Source organism: Lynx rufus, unplaced genomic scaffold, assembly GCF_022079265.1.
Source record: "Lynx rufus isolate CCGP_SWC_20201006 ecotype Redwood Valley unplaced genomic scaffold, mLynRuf1.p SCAF_20, whole genome shotgun sequence".
NCBI lineage: Eukaryota > Metazoa > Chordata > Mammalia > Carnivora > Felidae > Lynx > Lynx rufus.
The window spans coordinates 9434877-9457745 of NW_025814835.1; the positions used below are offsets into that span (position 1 = coordinate 9434877).

Genomic DNA, 22869 nt, shown 5'->3' on the forward strand with positions numbered 1-22869 from the left:
TTGTACCAAATAAGTCCAATTGGGGCAAGATGTTCAGTTTCAATGCAGTTCGATGTCTCCTGTCAAAAAGTTACATTTTATCGTAGCAACCCCAAGTAGTGGCAACACTCATTTATTATTTGTCTTTAGTTCAGAGTGATTTCCTTTAAAACAAAAGCTCTACTTTTTCTTACATGATGCTAGAGACCTGTTTGCTATACCTAAGGCAAGGTATATGGTTAGTTTTTATTATGAATCATTTTATCAAGAACTATGCCTTAATTTCCTCACCTGTGAAAGAAGTGGATCGCTTGCATTGAATGATCTTTAAGTTTTCTTACAGATATAATCTAAAATTATTCTATTCTACGTACTGTGTGGGTGGTTAAAAACCACTATTGGGATAATACGAGATTTTTCTTAGGAAATTAAAAATACAAGACTTAGGACATTAAAAATCTAAGTGCTTAGAAATAAAATCTTTGGAAAAACGTTGAGAAAATGAAGTATGTATGTGGGAGGGGAGGAAGACAAAGGAGAGAAGCTGGATTGCTTTTATTGATGGCATCTCTCCTCCCTCCTACCCCGCTTGAGTGCTACCCATTGCTAAGTCCCTGCTATGCTAACAAAAACACAGCCGTCTTCATGGGTGTTAAGCTGTGAATTGTTGAAATGTTGATGACCTTCCATATCAGACGACAGTTGGCTTCTCTTGTTCGGCTTTGTCATCCACAACTTTATACACTCAGTGCTCTGGCAGGATGTGGCAACACCCTGCTCTAATTATATACCCCACACATCTCAGCTTATCTCATGCCGTTCCCTTTGTCTGAAATTTGCACTCGCCCTGTCCCAGCCTTTCAGATGTCTAGCATTCGCTCGGGGCCTGGCTTTCATGAAGCCCAGCTTGATATGATTTCTCTCTCAAGACCATTTCACACAGCTTTATTTCATACTTATTTGTGCCCTGCTTTTATTCCCCTTTTTACAATGCAAGTTTTTATTTCACCAGGACTATAATAGTGAATCTTACTCATTTTTGTTTTCTCTCTCCTTTCTTGTCCTGGCTCCTGGTACAAAGCACATAACAAACAGGTAGATTTAAGATTTGTGCAGAGAATGAGTGTCCCTCAAATTAATTTCCTCTTTAATGAGTTTTGTCTGCGTTCTATAGGTATGAGAGAAAGCACAGCAGGGCAGATAGCATCCACTAGGCAGTGATGGAGTGAATAGCTTATATTTTAACATTTTCTGTAACTATCCTTGTTTTCTCTAAGTAGAACATACATTTTGAGTAACATTATATTTTCCAGATCTTTTTGTATAGACAATGAGTTTTACTTCTTTCTAAGGTTTATAGTATGGCTCACAACAAATTATTTAAAGATTCTATTTATAGGTATGGCTTTGAAAATTCTTGTTTTACACACCTTGTAAAGTGAATGGTTTTACAGACAAGATTTTCAAAAGTGGATGTAGTGAATAAAAAGTAATACATGTTTTTATTGACATATTTTGTCAAATTGTCCATCTAGAACTCTTAAAAATGGGAGGTGAAAATTCCCATGCTGTTACCAACACCAGTTGTAATCAGCCTTTACACTTTTTTCCTCAAATGATTTTATTTTTTTAACAAATTTATTTAAATTCACATTAGTTAACATACCGTGTAGTATTGGTTTCAGGAGTAGAAACCAGTAGTTCATCACTTACATTTACCTGATGGACAAGATGTAGTATCTCGTGGCCTCAATCTGCACTCGTCTGATTACTCATGATGATTTTTCCTTTTGTTTTTCTGACTTGTTCCTGTTATGAATCTTCTGTTGCAAGGTTTATCTTTTTTCTCGTTGGTTTTGAAGATGATTCTTCTATGAGTATCAGCCTTTGTTCATGTTTCTCTGCATTTTTCTCTTCTCACTTTGTAATGTCTTTTGCACCATGGCAGCTTCATATTATTATGTCTTCAAATTTGTCAATCTTCTGCTTACGGCTTTTGCCATTAATCTTTTGTAAGGTAAGAGGTTAGATAGTATTGTTCTTTGTTTTCTCATAGTTTTTTAGACCTTATTATCCTGCCTAGAATTCACTTTGCAAACGGTGTGAATTGAAGATTGAAATGGTGTGTATGTGTGTGTGTCTCCTAATCTCATATTCAAGTTTATTTATTTGAAATAACACCTTTGTCTACAATGAAATTCCATATATCTTTGTGTCTTCTTTTGTACTTTCAATTCTGTTACCTGGATATATTTATCTATTCTTATGCTGGTATCATACTTTAACTTCTTTCAGTAACTTCTGAGTCTGTTTTAACAAATGTTAGGGCAAATTGTTCCTCATAGTTCTTATAAAATAAAATCGACAGTTCCCATTTATTTTTTTCAAGTGAAAATTGGGATCATCTTGTCAAGTTCTCATTTAAAAATACTATGGAGATTTTCATTGAATAAATAAATTCAGGAGATTGAAATACACAACTAGTTGAAAAAGTTGAGTCTTCAAATCCGCAAACAAAATATGTCTTTCCTTGGATTCAGACTTTTAAATTTTCTAGTGAAGTTTTATAATTTTCCTCATCAAGTTTTTAGACACTTCTGTTTGTTCCTATGTATGACGTAGTTTACTATTGTAAATTGAGCTTTCCTTTCATTGGTTTTTAATTAAATATTGCTATTTTATAGGATATTTATTGATTTTTGCCTATTGATTTTATATTTAGTCATGTTACTGAGTGCTCTTAACTGTTATTATAGCTAAGCTAATTCTTTTGGATTTTTAGGTGGACAATTAAATTATTTACTAGTAATGCTAGTTTGGATTATTTTTCCAATAATTTAAATTTTATTTATTTTTATATTCTTATTGCATTTGCTGGAATTCTAGGAAAATGCGAAATAATGATAATAATGTGCATCCTTGATTTTTTCCTTGACTTAATGAAATTCTTCTAGTTTTCTTTAGTAGTTATATTGTTTGTTATTAGGTTGCTATATAACCATTATCAAATTAAGGGAACACCGGAGTTTTTGTTTTTGTTTTTGGAGTTGGGAATGTTTGCTCAATTTCACCAAGTGCTTTCTTGTCATTTAGGGAGAATATCATATGCTTTTTTCCTAAAATTAGTTCATATGGTAAATTACAATAATATATTTTTTTAACCTTCTAAACATCTTTGCATTTTTGTTTAACTTCTTCAATTCTGGTGTATTTTTCTTTTAATATGCTGCTAGATTTGATGTGTTACTATTATATTTAGGATTTTTGCATCTGTATTCATAAATGAAATTTATCGAGGGCACTTTGTGTGTTTTTTGTGTGTGCCCTTATTGTCTGGTTGTGTGCCAGAATTTGGTAAATCTTACAGAATGAGATAGAAGGGTTTTATCATTCTGTAGGTTCTGTTTTACTTGTTTCTTAGCTAAAATTATTTTTTTCTGTGCAGTAAAGTCTCTCATAAGTGCATTAGTTTCTGTTACCATGCCATCATCTAATGCTGTTATTTCCTTAGCTGCATGTAACGTATCCAGTGTTGATTCATAGGAATGTGCTTCTGTTCTAAAGTTAGCATATAATTAACTTGCTTTTTAATAATTCAAGACAGATCAAATCCTAGATTACTTGTTTATGTATACAAAGTAGTAAAATTAATATTTAGGTAGAATGTGTGTATTTAGTTATTACATGTATTTAATTGTGGTATTTACAAAAATATCATTTATAATATTGCAAAATATGTTTGAGATGATCTGCCATGCATTATTATGCCTTATGGTGACAAGTCTTTCAGTTTCCCTCCTTATCTGTTGTTTTTCTCTTTAAAGTCAGACACGGGTTATGATGCATTTGAAGAGTTAGCAATGCTACTTCAACTTCACGCTAATTGAGACGATCTCCCTGTTGTCCTAATTGAGTTGCACATAGTAACCAACCATCTGGTGGTTTTCCAATGTCTTAGGGGTTGTTTTCCTTCGGATTATTTACCCAGGTATGAAGACTCTTAACCATTGCATGATGGCGATCCTGGTTGATTTCTGCTTCATTTTTTATTTTCCTTCTGCTTTCACCTCCCATTCTTTATTAGAACCTCAAGTAGAAAATACCAAGTGGACAGCTTCTGACTAAAGAGGAAGATTCCTAATTTGTGTTGAATATCTAAGATATAGAACCAAAGTATTAACTTGTGTGGTAACTTTAAATGTATCTTTCATATCCTTTTACTGTGAATAAAGAAAACAACTTTAATTCCTTGGAAGTTTAAAATATACTTAACACAGAATACAAAAAGGCACATGTTTATCTCCTCATACATACAAAAGTTACACAGTTACACTTCTCCATGGGCTAAAAGTTTTACCTTCATCATTTTCAAAGCTGTCCATTAATCCTCTTTTTTGACTTTTGACTGTGGATTTTGGAAAAGGATAAAAAAAAACATGCACTTTTGGAATTTGTGCAAAAATAAGGAATAGTCTTATTACTAAATACCAATGCTTAATAGGAAGATTTAATATTGATTTAAGTGAAAACTGAGATATAAGCAACAATTGAAAACCTGCGACTACAAAAATAGACTATATATCAGAAATGAGGAAAGGATCCCTAAGTATTTTAGGGTGATACTTGAAAAGCACCAAATGTTTTGAGAATACTTTGATGGAATGAAATTAATGTAGAGCTTTGCTCTATATACCACTTAAAATGAGATTATCAGGTTTTTAGAGGTAGATGTACATTCTCTTTGTCTTTCTAAAATACTTTTTCATGGTTATGGAAAGAGCATTTTACATGACCAATGTTACTTACTGACGTATTCCTTAAAGTACTCAAATCCAGTTTACCTATGTAAAACCATAAAACATAGATCGACAAAGAAACATACAGATCAGCTAATAAAATTCCCTAATATTTCAGAGAAATTTGAATCAATATCAAAAGCCACATAGCTAGAGAATTGCAGAACCGGCAGCCTAAGAGATTTGAAGACTTTAAATTAGTATTTTCTTTAATGTTTTACATTAAAGCATCATATTCCAACATACCACAGAATCAGTAAAACATTAAGTAACTTTGGGCACATTCCTGCCAAAAATTTCTTAACGTTACCATTAACTATTTTTATTTGTAGACAAGTTTTTATCCTTTTTTCTCGCTGGACTCTATTCACTAATTGCCTTCTATGATTGTACATCAGGTATAACCTTAATTGTGTGCTTCCTTTTCTCAAATATATTACATTTATCCAATCTTCACCCAAGTCCTTGTCTTGGGCTCTGCTTTTAGTGGGACCCAAACTAAGAGATAGGAACATTAAAAAAGAGATATAGATTTTTCAAACTTCAAATATGTATTTTTCTGTATGAATATGAATGTTTTTATAAAATGCATTCATGTACAAAACATAGATGCTTTGTGAGACTATCTGTACATAAGAAGATGTTTTAAAAGGTATTCTGGCAGTGACACTTCTCACTTCTCCATTGATTTTTAGGGCTGGTCAGGTGTAGCTGTCAGGTTTTTCCTGGATGCCTGTGATTATCCTAAAGTTGCCCAGTCCGTAAACATAGTTCCCTTTTCTTCCTGTCTTTACTAATTACACTCATTTATTTATAGTTTCACCATGTGAATGTGTATTCATATTTTAACACCACACATATAATCCAATCTGATGCCAACTTCTTACTAGGAATCAGGAAATTCTTTTGTCAAGTATGAAAGGAACATTCTGTAATTCTTATTTTATGCTTCCAATTCTTTCTAACATTAAAATAAAATCTTACATACACGTATGAGGAACTTTTCACATAAGTTACAAGGCATCCTTATACTTTTGGAAAGAAAACATTTTTAAGTACGAACAGATGTGCTTTTCTTTCCAGCCCTCCTGAAATTTCTCCCTGTGTCTTCGTGGGTGGAATTCTTCAGCTGTAAGTCATTCCCTGCCAAGTCAGAAAAACAATGACTACAAACTGAATTACCAAGTCGGCAGGTTGCAGATCTCAGGGTAAGAGAGAGAGCTGAGGTGTATGTACACAACACTGAGAGACCAAATAAGACAACACCACTGGTGGGCAGGAAGGGGAGCTGAAGTGCAGAAACCATGAGACTCTGGCAGAAGCAGTGCTGTCCTTCCTCACACCAGGAGTGTGGGAAGTCGAGTAATGAGTTGTCTGTCTTGTTTGTTCCCCAAAGATACTTGTTCCATGCAAGTATCATTTGTTTGGTGTGAAACGATGTGTGTCTGTGTCCTGAAATAATGCACAGGCATTTGTGGAGCCGAGCCCATGCAGGCAGCCTCCCAGCCCCAAGTTCAGGACATGTACAAGCCTCCAGGACAGAGGATGGCACTCTGGACAATTTGAAGCACGTGGGGGACCTGGAGAGATAGCTCTGCCCTGACAGAGGCAGGATTCAGTGGGTGTAGTTCATGATCAGGTTGTGATCTGTAAATTATGCTCCTTTTGGGAAATATTTATTAATCAAAGGTGGGTTTCTTTTTTTTTTTTTGGTAATTTTTCTATAATGATTATGTGTTGAATTTGCATGTAGAAAAATCATACGTAAAAATATAAGCCTACTATGTGTGACCAAAAAAATCCACTCTCTGTAAGTGCAAGGTTTTACTTTTTAATGATTTTATTCTATAGTTGGGTATCTGTAGATATACAAAGATTTAGGTAAAAATGCACAATCTCTAATTGCACCTTCCCAAACTCAATTTTACATTATTATAATTAATAACAATTAACGTTTTATGCAGTATTTTCACAAGGCAAAGGATATATGGAATATGAATATAATCATTCTTGGTATTTATAAAAGGTCTGACAACTTGTCTCAGATGTGTTCCTGATCTGCTATATAATGGTCAAATAATTCCTTGTTCCGTTGTGTGTCTAACAAGGCCATAATAGCTCCAGCCACTCATTTATTTCAACTTCATAGTTATGGAATAAATGCAAAACCATTTAACAGATTCATGCTTCTTTGAAAGAGAATTGCATAGGAATTCAAGTTCTGCTATAAAGCCACTCTCTTAGTAGAAAGTTTTGATTTTGTGATTTTGTGAAAATTTTGTGAATTTGATTTTGTGAAAATCAGAAGTCAGTATGGTCCGTGCAGGTGACATCAGACCACCTGCCGGGGAAGCCTGCCCAGAGGCCAGACGCAGCCAGTGGAAGAGCTGCCTTCAGTGAGTTGGCATCTGGGTGCTTCCCTTGACAAGGTGCAACATTTGATCATACCCCTTTTGGCAGTTGTTTGGCTACGCATCCTGCAGTGAGCGCTCCCCAGCCGAGACGGACGGGCGAGTGAGTGCTGCGAATCTCGAACTGGCGTGAGAAGCGGAAGGCCTCAAGGGTCTTATTTTAATTGTGCCCCTGGTACTGAAGAAACACCGGAATTATGAAGTTGTTAAGTATTTCTTCCATACATTTATATTTTCTACAGCTGCACGAGTGCTCTTGTAACTCAGACATTCCCATTACTGTGTTTGCACATGTATAAAATGATAGGAAACGCAAAAATTGAAAACACCAGTGGGCTCACAATCATTTAAGAGCTATATGGAACTTGAATTTTTTGGTGACATTTTCTATAAGGTGAAGAGCTCTTGAGGTGCATGAGGCATTTTGAGAAATTTCTTTGCATAAATTTGCCAGCATGTGGTTAATTTAGTAGTCAAATCCTATATTTTCTCATGAAAATTTATGTTTCATAAAGTCGTATAATTTGTTGAAAAAATTTTGACTTATGACTTAGCTCCAGACCAGAGCAATTAGGTCAAAATATCTGCAGGTGTGGGTCAGGCAGTGGCTTGTTTAAAGTCCCTGTTTTTCTTTTCTTTTTCTTTTTCTTTTTTTGTACGTAGGCTTCACACCTAGTGTGGAGCCCAACGTGGAACATGAACAACTCACGACCCTGAGATCAAGACCTGGGCTGAAATCATAAGTCTGATGCTTAATAGACTGAGCCACCCATCCACCCCTCCCCCCGGCCCCTGTTTTCTAATGTAACCTGCGTTAACCACCAACTATACAAAAGGTGTAGTGTATTCATTTAAGCCTTTTTTAATAACAGAGAAATTAGTAATAGCTTAAATGTCTAATGAAATAGATGTTGGTTAAATAGGGTATAAACGTATGAAGAAATCCTATACAGGGACTCATATTCTTGAAGCATGCTTAAGGCAATACGCTGTTCCTGTAGCAGTTCCTTGCAGGTCCTGTAACAAATTACCAAGACCTTGGTGGCTTAAAACAACAGAAACGTGTTTTTCACAGTTGTGGAGGACTGAAGTCTGAAATCTAGGTGTTGGGCAGTGGCCTTTCCTTCTGGAAGCTCCAGAGGAGACTCCAGGGAAAATCTATCCTTTGCCTCTTTCAGCTTCTGGTAGCCATTGGTGTTCCTTTGCTTATGGCCCCATCTCTCCAACCTCTGCCTCTGTCTTCATTTTGCCTGCCCCTCTAGTCCCTCTGTCTTGCTCTTATAAGGACATATGTGAAAGTATTTGGGACCAATCCGTCTAATCCGGGAAAAGCTCCTCAAGATCCTTAACTAACCGTATAAGCAAAATCTTTACCATCTATTTTGACATTGCTGAGGTTCCAGGGATTAGGACTTGATGCCTTTCAAGGGCACCATTCAGCCCACTACACCCCTGTGCACTTTTTAACAGGTGCCGGCATGATCTGTAAATTTGCTAAAGCGTATGTAATTGGAAGGGCATATATAAAATTGTCAAAGGGATTTTCCAGAACGTCAGATTGTGTGAGAGTTTTAAAATGTCACTGTCTACATTCTATCTCTTAAAAATGTCTATAATAAATACATTACATACATAGGCAACATATACATGGGTATGTATCAGTTGCCTCTGTGGGTAACAAAACCCCACACTTCTTACGGCATGGCTTATTTAGCGCCCACTGAATGCATGTATTTATTCGTATATTTGCGTGGTGCTTTGGAGGGATACCACATTAAGAAAGTACTTGCTTTCTGGGTGCTAGCAGTAAATAGCAAGATAGAGAACAAATACATAAGATAGTGTAAGGTAAAGCAAACAGAAACTATAACCCAACCAAGCAGATAATTGTGTAGGTGATTTCTACTAAAATCACAAAGAAGAGATATGCTGTTTCTATGTTCTTTAAATTTTTCTAGAGACCAGAATTTGGATAATATCTTTCTTTCTAGTAGACTAGATTATCAATACTGGATATACTTGACACAAATATCCCAATCACTCACAGAAACAAAACAAAATAGCACATATCAATCAATTTAATATACTAAAGTAGCTGTAAAATATTAGTAAATTAAACTCAGTTGTTTTAATAGTATAATATGGATATGGGCTATGGCTATTATTCCACTAATTTTGGAATGCTTTACTTTAGGCAATATTATTTTAAAATGATTTGCAGCATTTAGAGTTTAGTAAGTATACACTTTGATAGATTCCTAATTATCATTTGGTAAAATTCAATGTCCCCTTCAGGTTTGAAAAAAATAATAATAGAAAATTTAAATGGTGAAGCAGAAAAATCCCTATTGAAGTTAGAAACATGATAAGGATGCCCACCAAACTAAGTTATTCAAAACTGTCCTGCGGTCCCAGCCAATGCAGTAAATCCAGCACAACAAGGTAAGAATTTGAGGGAGAAAATCGCGATCTAGAATGATACGGAATAAGAGTATGGTGAATAAAATTCCCAGAATGACAGTACTGAAGCAAGTCTAGAAAACAAACAGCCCCCCCCCAATGCAAAAACCCCACCCTCCTGTAAAGCTTTCTTTGGAATACCTAAAAGAATTCCTTATTCCTTCCTCCATGATCCAATAGCACTTGGCATACACCTCGACTGTAGATTTGTTCCCAATATAGTGCGTGTAACATTGTTATCAGAGCATATATATTTTTTTAAAATTTTTTTAACGTTTATTTATTTTTGAGACAGAGACAGAGCATGAATGGGGGAGGGGCAGAGAGAGAGGGAGACACAGAATCTGAAACAGGCTCCAGGCCCCAGAGCCCGACGCAGGGCTCGAACTCACAGACCGCGAGATCGTGACCTGAGCCGAAGTCGGACGCCCAACCGACTGAGCCACCCAGGCGCCCCTCAGAGCATACATTTTTAACTTTAAGTATCACAAAAATCAAGAGACTAGAATTTTCAGACCTCCTGTGTCCTTCACCCACCTCCCATCCTCAACCGTCTTCCCTCTTCTGCCATTCGAGCTTCATCGAGAGCTCCTATGTTAATTTTGCAGCAGATTCTTAATATCATACTATGTAACCAATAACTCCTTGAGGGTATATCTAACATACAGGAACCTAAAAAATGAGCTCAGCATAACACCCCCAGAATATTAATTCTTTTTTTTTTTTTAATTTTTTTTCAACGTTTATTTATTTTTGGGACAGAGAGAGACAGAGCATGAACGGGGGAGGGGCAGAGAGAGAGGGAGACACAGAATCGGAAACAGGCTCCAGGCTCTGAGCCATCAGCCCAGAGCCTGACGCGGGGCTCGAACTCACGGACCGCGAGATCGTGACCTGGCTGAAGTCGGACGCTTAACCGACTGCGCCACCCAGGCGCCCCAAATTCTTAATACTATATCAGAAATAGACTGTGTGTGGTATATCCACATTCCTCAGACTGACTTTTATCATTGGTTTATTCAGATCAGTGATCGTATATTTGGGGCTTTTAAGAAATGTAATCCTCTCTGTAGCCCGTGGGTCATGCTGCCTAGACAATCGCTGCTTCCTAGGAGGCAGGGTCGGGCCAGTTTGTGTTTCTGTGAGCTGGGAGTAGACGTGGAGGCATGGGGCCACAGGATGGCCATGCTTGTCTCAGCCGATTCCTGCTGGAGGAAAGCCCGCGGGACTGCTGGGGCTGCTCAGCTGGAGAAAAACAACGCCGAGGCAAGATCTGGCCTCCAGCACACTGCTTCTGTGACAGCAGCTGGTCTTCGTGGCCCAGCTTCCCCAACACTCCCCGTGATTCTTATGTCGGTTCCGGATTTATGGAGCATCTTGTAGGCGTGAGATACTTGAACCATGACTCGCTGCAGCAGAGCCAGTGGCTACCAGAAACCCCAAGTCACTGTCCTTTTATTCACTTGCCAGTGAAATAAGTTAAATAATGCTTGCTTCATTTCTGAGCTCCCTCACTCCCTCTCTGTTTCCCTTTGTAAATACACACAGTCCCAAGAGCTTCTTGCAATCAACTCTTAGAGAGGGGATGCTAACCCACCTACGTCCCAGCGGAGAAATAAAGGAAGCTACTTAGGGACGAGAAGAAGATCTGGCAGGTAGGCAGAGACAAGAGCCTGCACGTTTCGCAGTAGAAGCCTGTTCTGTGCCCATCCATGAGAGGAAGGTTGAGCAGGAGAGGGAAGCAGTGGACTAAGGAAAAAGGAGAAGGGTTGGGGCGTGTTTGTTTTCACACGTCTTCATCTTCAGATACAGATACTTGCCTTTGTCACAGGCATATCACCGAAACCTCGAAGCACACCTGGTGCATAGCAGCGACTCGGTAATGTTTGGCGAGTGGAATTAAATTGAGCTGATCAACTCAAGGAAGTCAAATGAGAAGTTAAAGCTGACAGCACTGAAGAAAAACAAGAAGTGGAGTACGTGACAAGATTTCCTTGCGTTGTTCAGAAGAATGCATTGGGGAAATCTGCAGAAATGATGTTGATCAAGTGGTTGCCTGGAGTTTAGTGAAAGGTTTTGAGAGCTATACAGCTGTTTGCATTTAATAGGATTTGTAGTAGTCCCAGGATGGAAAATTTGCTACACCTTGCGAATCCATTTTACTGCATAACTGTTGGATTCTACAAAGGATATATAAGAAGACAATAGTGGAGAGCCGTGGGTTTCTTTTCTCCTGTCCTAGGCTGGCTGATAGACATGAGCAAGCCACGAGAATTTTAAGAGCAACACTTTCAACAAGAACATCTTTGCATGCTAATCACCGTGTTCTTCTGGACCTTCGATTAGCTCTTTCTCTTCAATTATTTACTAAGTGTATGTAAATGCTTGTCAAAATATGGACATGTGTTTCTAAAGCATTTCTAAGCCAAATGCTACAGTCTGTCATTAGCTCAGGAACTTGTTTGCAGGATCTGAACACCTAACGTGGATGTGAGAAACTTCCTCTCCCCGAGGCACTGTGTGTGTTCTGTGAATGTGTCGTCTTCCCAAAGTACGGTATGTCATGTCTTTAATCGGATATTTTCCAGCACAGTGTTTAAGAAGTTGTGGGTGTTGGAGCGCCTGGGTGGCGCAGTCGGTTAAGCGTCCGACTTCAGCCAGGTCACGATCTCGCGGTCCGTGAGTTCGAGCCCCACGTCAGGCTCTGGGCTGATGGCTCGGAGCCTGGAGCCTGTTTCCGATTCTGTGTCTCCCTCTCTCTCTGCCCCTCCCCCGTTCATGCTCTGTCTCTGTCCCAAAAATAAATAAAAAACATTGAAAAAAAAATTTAAAAAAAAAATAAAAAATTAAAATAAAAGAAGTTGTGGGTGCTGTTTTTACATAATTTTTTAATGTTTTATTTATTTTCGAGAGCAAGAGAGAGACAGAGGATGAGCAGGGGAGGGGCAGATAGAGGGAGACACAGAATATGAAGCAGGCTCCGAGCTGTCAGCACAGAACCTGACCACCCCGTGGGTGCTGATTTTCAATAGAAATTTATATTTTACTTATACATTTTCAATACAATTATTTTTTTGAGATTTTGAGGGACAGCGACACTTTACATAGTTTTAAGATCCCATATTTTAAATTTTAAAATAGACTTTGGGGTTACCTTTGCATTCAATATGATATTAAGATTACAATAGGTATATCAGTAGTCAATACTTTTTTTTTTTTTTAATTTTTTTTTTTTCAACGTTTATTTATTTTTTGGGACAGAGAGAGACAGAGCATGAACGGGGGAGGGGCAGAGAGAGAGGGAGACACAGAATCGGAAGCAGGCTCCAGGCTCCGAGCCATCAGCCCAGAGCCTGACGCGGGGCTCGAACTCACGGAGTGCGAGATTGTGACCTGGCTGAAGTCGGACACTTAACCGACTGCGCCACCCAGGCGCCCCAGTAGTCAATACTTTTAATGCTACAGAGAAGTCAGTGCTAATGAAAAGTGAGATAAGGCAGATCATTTAAGATACCAACAAAAGTCAACTATAATCTGAGTGGAGTGAACAGCATGAGTAATTGCCTAAACATTTCTAAGAACAGCCGTGGTGACCCCTGAAATACAGAGGCCTAGGAACAAGTCATTTGTTTGTACCTTCTGTTCTGCTATGTGATGGCAGAAAATCTCTCGTCTAAGTTTCCTCGTTTGTGAAATATTTAGGATAAACAAGATTCATAAAAATGGAATGAAGATCAAAAGAAATCATTTATATACCTCGGAAGTATCACAGACACAAGGTACAACTACCGACCACAATAATATTCTCTCTACAACACATTTCTGTAACGTGGTGCTATATAAGGGAGGAAGTCTCTCAATCTAATATGCTAAAATGGTGATGGGATTTCTCTTACACTTGTAAATATATTTTAACACATGTATTTTATATTCTGTTCATATGTAGGATTTCTTAAATTATGTACTTCACTACAGCACAGCAAGTTTGTAATCTCTTGTGGGTTGGATATGTTTGTAGAACGAACATTTCTAATGGGATTAGAAATGAAGTTTTCCTTTCTAGGCTGCTCTTCACTTTTTTTGGTCTAGTCCCTTGGCATAACAAGTGGTTTCACAAAGAGAGCGGATCATTAATCAGCAGATTTTTAGGAAGGATTCCTGAGGGCCTCATAACTTTACCGAAGCTACTCATGGTAATGCAGTTAGTGTAATGAATTTCGGTATTTAAAATCATATAATAAAAGTATTTTACCCTTCTGAAGGTCAATTTTATTCATTAATTTAGAGGAAAAAGTTAAATATTAAAATATTTTTTTTAAGTTTCACACAGGATAGGAACTTTGTGAAACAAAATACAAGAATGTTCACAATAAAACGTGAAATGTATGTCAATCTTGTGAATACTAGAATGACAATCACCACTAGCTTCTTCCTCCAAAACCAATTTTGGAACAGTCATTAAAAAAAAACAGCAATACTATAACTAACAATTAGGCTTCTAAGTTCAGTTTAAGATTCTTTGAGGCTCTATTAGTTTTGGACAATATTCCTCTAAGGGTCTGCAATCAAAATACTGTTAAATTCCTTTGAAATTATATTTTTCTCTAGGTTGTTGAATTATCAACTTCATATGCAGTTAGTTTGATTGATTTTAGTTTCTTTTCAACTTTTAGTGATTCGCTTTTCATTTCATTTAATTTCCTAAAAAATAAATTTGTATATTTTGAAAAATAAAATTATATCTACAAGGTTGTTTCAAGAGAATTCTCACTTCTAGTTTGTCCTCTGCTATACTCCCTGTCTCCTCCTTTAGGGAAAGATTTTATTTTGTTTCTCCTTTCAATATTTATTTTTTTCAAATATTGTAAGCACTGCTCTGGATTTTCTCACTGAATGTTTACAGTTTTGATGATGGTGATGATTTCATGGCTGTATACTTATCCTCACTGAGTTGTATACATTATGTGTGTACAGCTTTTTGGATGTCAATCATACCTCAAGAAAGTGGTTTAAATAATAATAACATGAAAAAGAAGAAGAAAAGTAACAAAGGCTTTCTTTTTGTTATGTTTATTTTGAGAGGGAGAGAGAGAGAGCGCGAGCAGAAGAGGTGCAGAGAGAGGGAGAGAGAGAATCCCATGTAGGCTCTGCACTGTCTGCACAGAGCGTGATGTGGGGCTCTACCTCCCGAAGCGCTGAGATCACGACCTGAGCCAAAATCGAGTCAGATGCTTAACCGACTGAGCCACCCAGACGCCCTGCAAAAGCTTTCTTAAATAAAAAAAATATATAGTCTAAATATCTCTTGCTATCAGTATGCACACATTTTCATCATGTTGAGGCTATGAGGTATCCAGTTGTACTACTGTTTCATATTTTATTCAACCATTTCCCTTGATATTTTAGTTTTTTCTAACGATTTGCTCTTGGAAATAATGCCACAATAAAGGCCTTGTTATTTCATATTTCTGCCACTTCTTGTTTGGGATTGTTGGGTCAAGGAGTACATCCACATTTTTATTATTCCCTTGTAGTATTGAAAAGTTCCTTCACATATGTATTTGCGCCTCCTCTATATACTGTTTGTTTAAGTTGCTTTGGTATTTGTTGATAAATTGTGGCAAACTGTTTTAAATATTTTAGGACATTTTATTGGTAAAACTCATTTTGCTGTGAGTATCTCTAGTTCATTTGTTTTCGTACTCTCAAATATTGCTGCCATCAACATTCTTGTGCCTCTGTTTCTGGTGCTTATTTGCAAACATTGCTCTGTGTGTGTGTGTGTGTGTGTGCGCGCGCGTGCACACACATACAGGAAATCCTCACGTGAACTCTAACCATCCTCTGCTTAATATCCTGTAATGGCGGCTTATCGTCTCCTAGAGAAATTATAGTGTTGCAGTCGTGTCTAGTTATCGTTTCCGGGTGCTCTTCCATGAGCAGCCATTGATAACTTCACCATGCTGCTTCCGTCTCTCTCACTTGGCACAAGCCAGTTCCTTTGCCTGAAGCTCACTTTACTCAGTCAGTACTTCTACTCATTTCTCAAGACTCAGTTCAAGTATTTCTTCCCCATCCCAAGTATTTCTATCCTTCAAGGCTGAGATACTTGCGTTTTTAAACTAGTCTTGTCTGAAACCTCATTGTGCTAAGTGTACATATTCATAGCTGCCTCTCCCACTTAACTGTGAGTTACCACAGGATAGAAACAAGTGATACTCATCACTGCGTTGCCTATATCCAGCAGAGAATTGGCTCATGGCAGGCATTCAGAATGGTTTTTTTTAATGTTTATTTATTTATTTTTTTGAGACACATACACACACACACACACACACACACACACACACACACACACATAGAGTGTGAGCAGGGACAGTCAGAGGGAGAGGGAGACACAGAATCCGAAGCAGGCTCCAGGCTCTGAGCTGTCAGCACAGCGCCCTATGGGGGACTCAAACCCACAAACCGCTACATCATGACCTGAGCTGAAGTCGGACGCTTAACTGACTGAGACACCCAGGCACCCCTCAGAATGTTTTTTTTAACTGATGAATCAGCATTTAAAAATATTGAATGTGCATGATATTACATAAAATTAAAAATTTTAATCTGGAAATCTATGACCCTGAGAGGATGCAAACACCAAAGGAAAAGTTAAATACTGAGCCAATACCTTAACAAAGTTAGAAAAAGAAAAACTTTTCTGGTAAATCAGACGTACCCACAAAGCCTGGAAAAGAAAGGATTTTTTAGAGCTGGAGGGTAAAAAGAAAGAAACAGCCAAATATGGTTGTTGTTTCTGATTTTCTATCCAATCTAGAACTTTGGAACTCAAAAGGAAAGCCTCAGAAGGTAGCAGATCTTAGAGTGAATATTGTAACAAATATTGGATTGGACGATACAAAAAAGACGGCCATGACTTTCTCCAGCGGAGAGTAAAATTGGATGCAGTGGATGACGGTGTCCACCGGCAGCTCATTCCTCTCTTCTCAAGTGGATCCAGTCTTTCACTCACACGACAAGCACGAGTTTTTCTTCTCATCACTGCCATTAATAGTTTTCATATGTTTTCTGGTATCATCTAGAAGATTGCCATGTGTCCGTGCCCCATGCTATTCTCACCTCTGGATGGTAGAGCACGATGAGACGTTATCACGTAGTCTCCATTCCTCCACTAAAGACAGCATCCTTGACATGAGAAGATGGGTATCTGCAGGAAAGAAAATAGCCAAACACGAGTTGCTGGGTAGAGCTAGAAACTACAGAGGGACACCTTTATGAGAGCCGCGAGTAACGTGTTACTATTCACATTCCGTAGACGAGGAAACTGAAGCCTAGCCGAGTTAACTCAGTGGGCCCCAGGCGCACACTTAGGGACTGGTGCAAACAGAAATTCAATGGAATACTACGTGGCAATGAGAAAAAATGAAATATGGCCTTTTGTAGCAACGTGGGTGGAACTGGAGAGTGTGATGCTAAGTGAAATAAGCCATACAGAGAAAGACAGATACCATATGGTTTCACTCTTATGTGGATCCTGAGAAACTTAACAGGAACTCATGGGGGAGGGGAAGGAAAAAAAAAAAGAGGTTAGAGTGGGAGAGAGCCAAAGCATAAGAGACTGTTAAAAACTGAGAACAAACTGAGGGTTGATGGGGGGTGGGAGGGAGGGGAGGGTGGGTGATGGGTATTGAGGAGGGCACCTTTTGGGATGAGCACTGGGTGTTGTATGGAAACCAATTTGTCAATAAATTTCATATATATAAAAAAAAACTCACTGTTGTTGGTATTATTGATAATATGTGTTAAACTCTCCCCCTTGGCGTGAATAAAAAAGAGAAGGTGTTATTTAGTTTGACAATACAGGCTTTCCCTCTGTCTGCCTTGGCCAACTCCGACCACTGCTCCCCTGCAGGGGGTGGGTTCCTGGTTGGCAGGAGAAGTGTGATGATGTGCATCTTTTGCTTCAGATTTAGCTGCTGTTTCATGACAGAAAGTGGCTTATGCTATTTCTTACACATTGATGTATTAAAGACAGGAGAGACCGTGGGTGTAGGTATTGGGAAGTCTGAGCAAGTCCTTTACTGATTGGCTTCTTGCAAGCTGAAGGATGCTTAACTCTCTGGTTCTTACGCTCTTCATCCACAGCCAGAAGAATGCATCAATGGATTTTACATTTCTGTGGTGGTCACGCGAGATGGTGTCTACAACACTGCTGGAAAAGTACTGTGTTAATGTCATTCATTCAGTCAATGCATGTACTTAACTACACGTTTATTAATTAAATGCAAATATGAGCCGTATATGATTCTTGTCCTCAGAATGCTGTCTTCATGATGGTGGTAAGACAAGTACAGAAATAGCTGTGAAAAAAAGAAGAAAAATGTAAGAAGTTGAAAGAAAATAGATATTAGACTAGCCCTCACGAGGGGCACCTGGGTGGCTCAGTCTGTTAAGTGTCAGACTTCTGCTCAGGTCATGATCTCACAGCTGTAGGTTTGAGCCCTGCGTCGGGCACTGTGCTCAGAACCTGGAGCCTGCTTCGGATTCTTTGTCTCCCTTTCTCGCTGCCCCTCTCCTGCTCGTGCTCTGTCCGTCTGTCTCAAAAATAAATAAACATTAGTAAAATGTTTTACATTAAAAAAAGAATAGCCCTCATGAAGCTGAAAAATCACTTATAATATAAATCTTATTAGCATTTGAAATTTCTTTGTATTGAAAGAGCAAAGATATTTTTATATAATATGTAGGCTTTCGTGGAGAAAAGCAATTTCCCCTTACACGACTGATGCACCAGCAGGAATAATTGTTGCCAGTATTAAAGAAATACCGTGGTTTATATCATATCTTATGTTATTGGAATATCAGGCCTCAGAGATTTCTACTCCTAGCATTAGTACCAATGCATAGTGATGGTAATAATACTTTAATTAATTGAAGCTATCCATTTTCTCTTAGCCTACAGAATTGATAATTTACAGAAGTGGCAATTTACTTATATGTCAATATTACTGGTAGCAAAGACAGAGTAGTATTATGCTAATTTTTCAATAGAACATATACAGGTGGCTACTAGTATGAGTTGTTAAAGCACAATAACATCCCATCTTCTCCATGGAGAGTTTTTGCAAGCAATTGATTTTTCAGTCTTAGGGATTTACTTTGAAATCAGAAGCAGTGTGTGTGTGTGTGTGTGTGTGTGTGTGTGACTGCTGCTGAATGGTAGGGGAATAAGAATAAACGTAAAAACAAAGGAAGAAAATGGTCCTTGAAATGTCACCAAGCTGCGTTCCTGTCAGTAACTTGACTCCGCCCTGCACCTCTGAGCCTCAAGAATCCCAGCGGCTCTCCTCTCCCGTCTCTGTGCCCATGGGCAGCAGAGGTAGTATCGAACCTGGCAGGATAATTAAGGACAATAAGGCAATTAAGTCAGCTAAAAACAAAATTGCTATTTTCAGTGGGTAAACTTCCTCTTGAGGAATCATCAGAAGAGTTAATAAAACTCTTAAAATTCCGATGCATATTTTCTTTCCGTAGAAACCCAAGGCTTTTTCCTTGTAGGCTACATTTTAATTTAGAATCCCATGTCTTAGAACAATGTTGAAATCTTGTGACTAGGCCAAAATTACATCCTGTCATTTTACCTGATCGATTTAGTGTGCGGACAGGGTGGGGGGAGAGGTGAGGGAGAGAAACTGATTTCTGTGAGATTCTGTATAAATCCCTGCAAACGTATTTTAATGGATTTTATCATTTAGAAAAAAAGTAGATCAATAAGTTGGCTTTCTATTTCTGCCTTTAAAAACTATGGCTCAAGATTTTCAATTTCTCTATGTTTTCATTTTCTCACCTATAATATGAAGTAGTCATCTGTTACTAATCTTTATCTTCACAGAATTCTTAGAACAATACAATTTATGTTTACAGGATGTTATGAAACTTTTCAAAGAAAACTTTTCAAGGAAAATGTTTCCAAAGAAAGCATTTCATGGTTGCAAGATAGACTTTTAAGATATTTTTCTTTGAAATATAACCATTGCTTTACAAAAAATTCTATTACATTCTTGATAACATGTTCTTTGGCATAAAAAATTCTATGGATTATAGTAGTGAGTATCTTATTTTATGCTTCAGTTGATACTTCTTATTCTTTTAGGAAAATAAAATCATTTAATTATCATTTAAATGAAAGGATGAAATCGTTTCTAGGTATATATTGTATTGAGAAGATACCTATCTATTTACTTAATAAACAAAGTATTTATGAGAACAGAAAGCAGAGGAAAATTAATTTTAAGAAGAATAACACATGCAGTAATGCAAAAAGTAAGTAAAAGTCAAATGCATCCTACAGTAAACGTGATTCTATTCTGACTATACCAGCAGTTTTCTCAGTAAATAAAAAATCAAAGAAAATATGATAGTACTAGTTTTGGTAATAAGAAGTGTATAGATAATAGCCTAATAATTATTAATAAATCGGCAATGATAGATTTTATTCATAATAACTAATACAGTATTCATTTTAGTAGATGAAGCATACTAGGACAAAGAAAATGGTTTTAAAATTTAAATTCATGGGGCATCTGGGTGGCTCAGTCTGTTAACTGTCCGACTTCAGCTCAGGTCATTATCTCACCACTTTTGAGTTCGAGCCCAACGTCAAGCTCAGTGCTGACAGCTCAGAGCCTGGAGCCTGCTTTGGATTCTGTGTCTCCCCCTCTCTCTTCCCCTCCCCCACTCGTGCTCTGTCCTGCTGTCTCTCAAAAATAAATAACTGTTAAAAATTTTTCTAATTTAAATTCTATCTTGATCATGGAGATTAGGAATTAAAGAGACAAACAATTTAGCAAAATTGTTTTTCTCCGTTTTTTTAAGCCATCAGGAATCATGTATACTTTAAGATAGGAAGTTGCCCCTCGGAGACTCAAGAGGCCTTTCCAAATGGTCGACTGCTGGCAAAGTGGTGGAGATGAGGCTTTGTCTTCTAATACTTTCCTGTGAATTCCAACATTTCCACTATGTCTCACAAAATTCTCTCTCGTCCCAAACAAAACCTTTTCCATTTTTTGTTCCAGCTACCTTTGTCACTCTTGGCTACTGTTCAGTCTTATATTTAAGACTAGAAAACTACACTGTGGAATATGTAAAATAAATTTGGGGAAGGGTATCCAGCTTAGATGAGATATGTTCAAAGAATCTTCCTGGTATCGCTTGCTTCTACCTCATTTCTTTCTTGGTTAACTTTTTGTTGATTCTTATCTACTCTTCAAGTTCTCTTTTGCTGATCCGTTCCACTTTGAGGTGACTATATAATGAGTTTATGATGTTTATAATCTAATGAAATGAATGAAATTATTTTTATTCAGCAAAACTGTTAAAAAAATCGATATGAGAATTCTTCCCCAGAAAGACATTTTAGTTGTACTTTTCCTTATTCTCCCCAAGTACAAGAAAAACAGTGGGCATGATATATAACACAAACATAGGATGATTCTGGAATGTAAAGAGAAGAAGGCAGGACAGACAGACTCAGGAACCTGAGTGATGACATGTTGTGAGTTGCTTGGATTTTCTTTTTGCCAGATATATCCTAGATGTGGAGCTGAAGGAGCTGGCAACCTGGAAAAGTCAGCAGAGGTTGTGGTGAGACGGGGGGCTTGCCTTCTCTAATCAAAGAACCGGGAAATGAACAAAATGGCAAGACAGACGACTTTGAGACAATAACCACTTTAGCCAAAGAACACTAAAAAACTGTGACCTTACCCCAGTCATGCTAGGAAAGGCAGAGTAGGAGCCTTTCACCCTTGAGAAGCTGTAAAGAGGTGGCCCAACATGCCCACCAGGGTGCTGTGAAAAGGCCAAGAAAGGAGCAGGACTGTCATCAATACCAGATGGTAATGAGGCCCCTCCAGCTGGTGCTAGGGAGACCACATGGGGAGTGTTTACCTTCCACCTCAGCCCTAGCCCAGCCCCCCTCCAGACATAAACATTCTGCAATCAGCTAGGACCACTAACCACTTTCATATGGGCACCAAGGGAGAAACAAGGCATCACACACATATCATTTGGAAAAACACGAAAATAAACATGATAATAGTCCAACAGATAAGGACAGACGTTGGAAAATGGGACTGGGAGGTAATGAAAAATTTCCTGAAATAATTCAATATGCTGAAATCTGCATGTTGATAGGGAAAAATGTGTGTCTGAGAAAACTAAACCAAGATAAATAACACTGATACATGTCCTAGTAAATATAGTGGTCTTTAAAGAAGGAGGGAAAAAAGTATCCTTTGGGCATCCAGACAAAAATATCCAAGAGAAGGAAAATAAGATAATTTTCATACTTTAATTTCTTATGCCGGAGTGGGGAAAAAAGGGATTGATATTTTAAAACACTCAAAGAAAGAACATGAGAAAAAAATAAGTTATATCCAGCTAAAGGATTGCTCATATAAAGATATAACAAACACACATCTATCAACTTAAAAGAATGTTGTTTCAAGGAGTCTCTCTGAAGGGACCTACAAGAAACAAATTCAAAACCATAACAACATGATTAGAAACTACCAACGGTGCCTGGGTGGCTCAGTTGGTTGAGTGTCTGACTTCAGCCCCCGTCAGGCTCTGTGCTGACAGCCCAGTCTCAAAAAATTCATTGTATTTGAAACGTATCAATAAAATATAAATTTCTATTTAAAAACAGCACCCCATGGGGTGCCTGGGTGGCTCGGTCACTTAAGCGTCCGACTTTGGCTTAGGTCATGATTTCACGGTCCATGAGTTGGAGCTTCACATCAGGTTCTGTGCTGACCGCACAGAGCCTGGAGCCTGCTTTGGATTCTGTGTCTTCTTCTCTCTCTGCCCCTCCCCTGCTCACACTCTGTCTCTATGTAAAAAATAAATAAAAGTTAAAAACAAACTAGAAACTTCCAGCATTAGGAGATCCAGCATTCCAGTGATTATTGAATATATTTAAATGTAGAACTAAGATTTAAAATGGCGTTAGAATTAAAAGATACATGTAATGATTACATCTGTATTAAAATCAGAAGAGGTGTGGGAGAATGAGGAAAGTAGGAAAGCCTTAGGATGGTCATAATGATGACAAATCAAGTATTACAGAGAGTAACACCACATATAAGTGACTTAAACGGAAAGGTGAGGTGGATGGAGTCCAGGGAGGAAACAATGGTTCCAGATAATGTCCAGACTAG

General features: G+C 37.9%; 1 long non-coding RNA gene across 1 annotated transcript; it reads left to right on the forward strand.

The window, feature by feature from the left end:
- The first annotated feature begins 1878 nt into the window (after window positions 1-1878).
- Window positions 1879-7571, forward strand: LOC124516962 (uncharacterized). The gene is made up of 3 exons (XR_006963264.1): window positions 1879-1996; window positions 3804-3967; window positions 7236-7571. It is a non-coding gene; the product is annotated as an uncharacterized LOC124516962 (long non-coding RNA).
- The last annotated feature ends 15298 nt before the right edge of the window (window positions 7572-22869 follow it).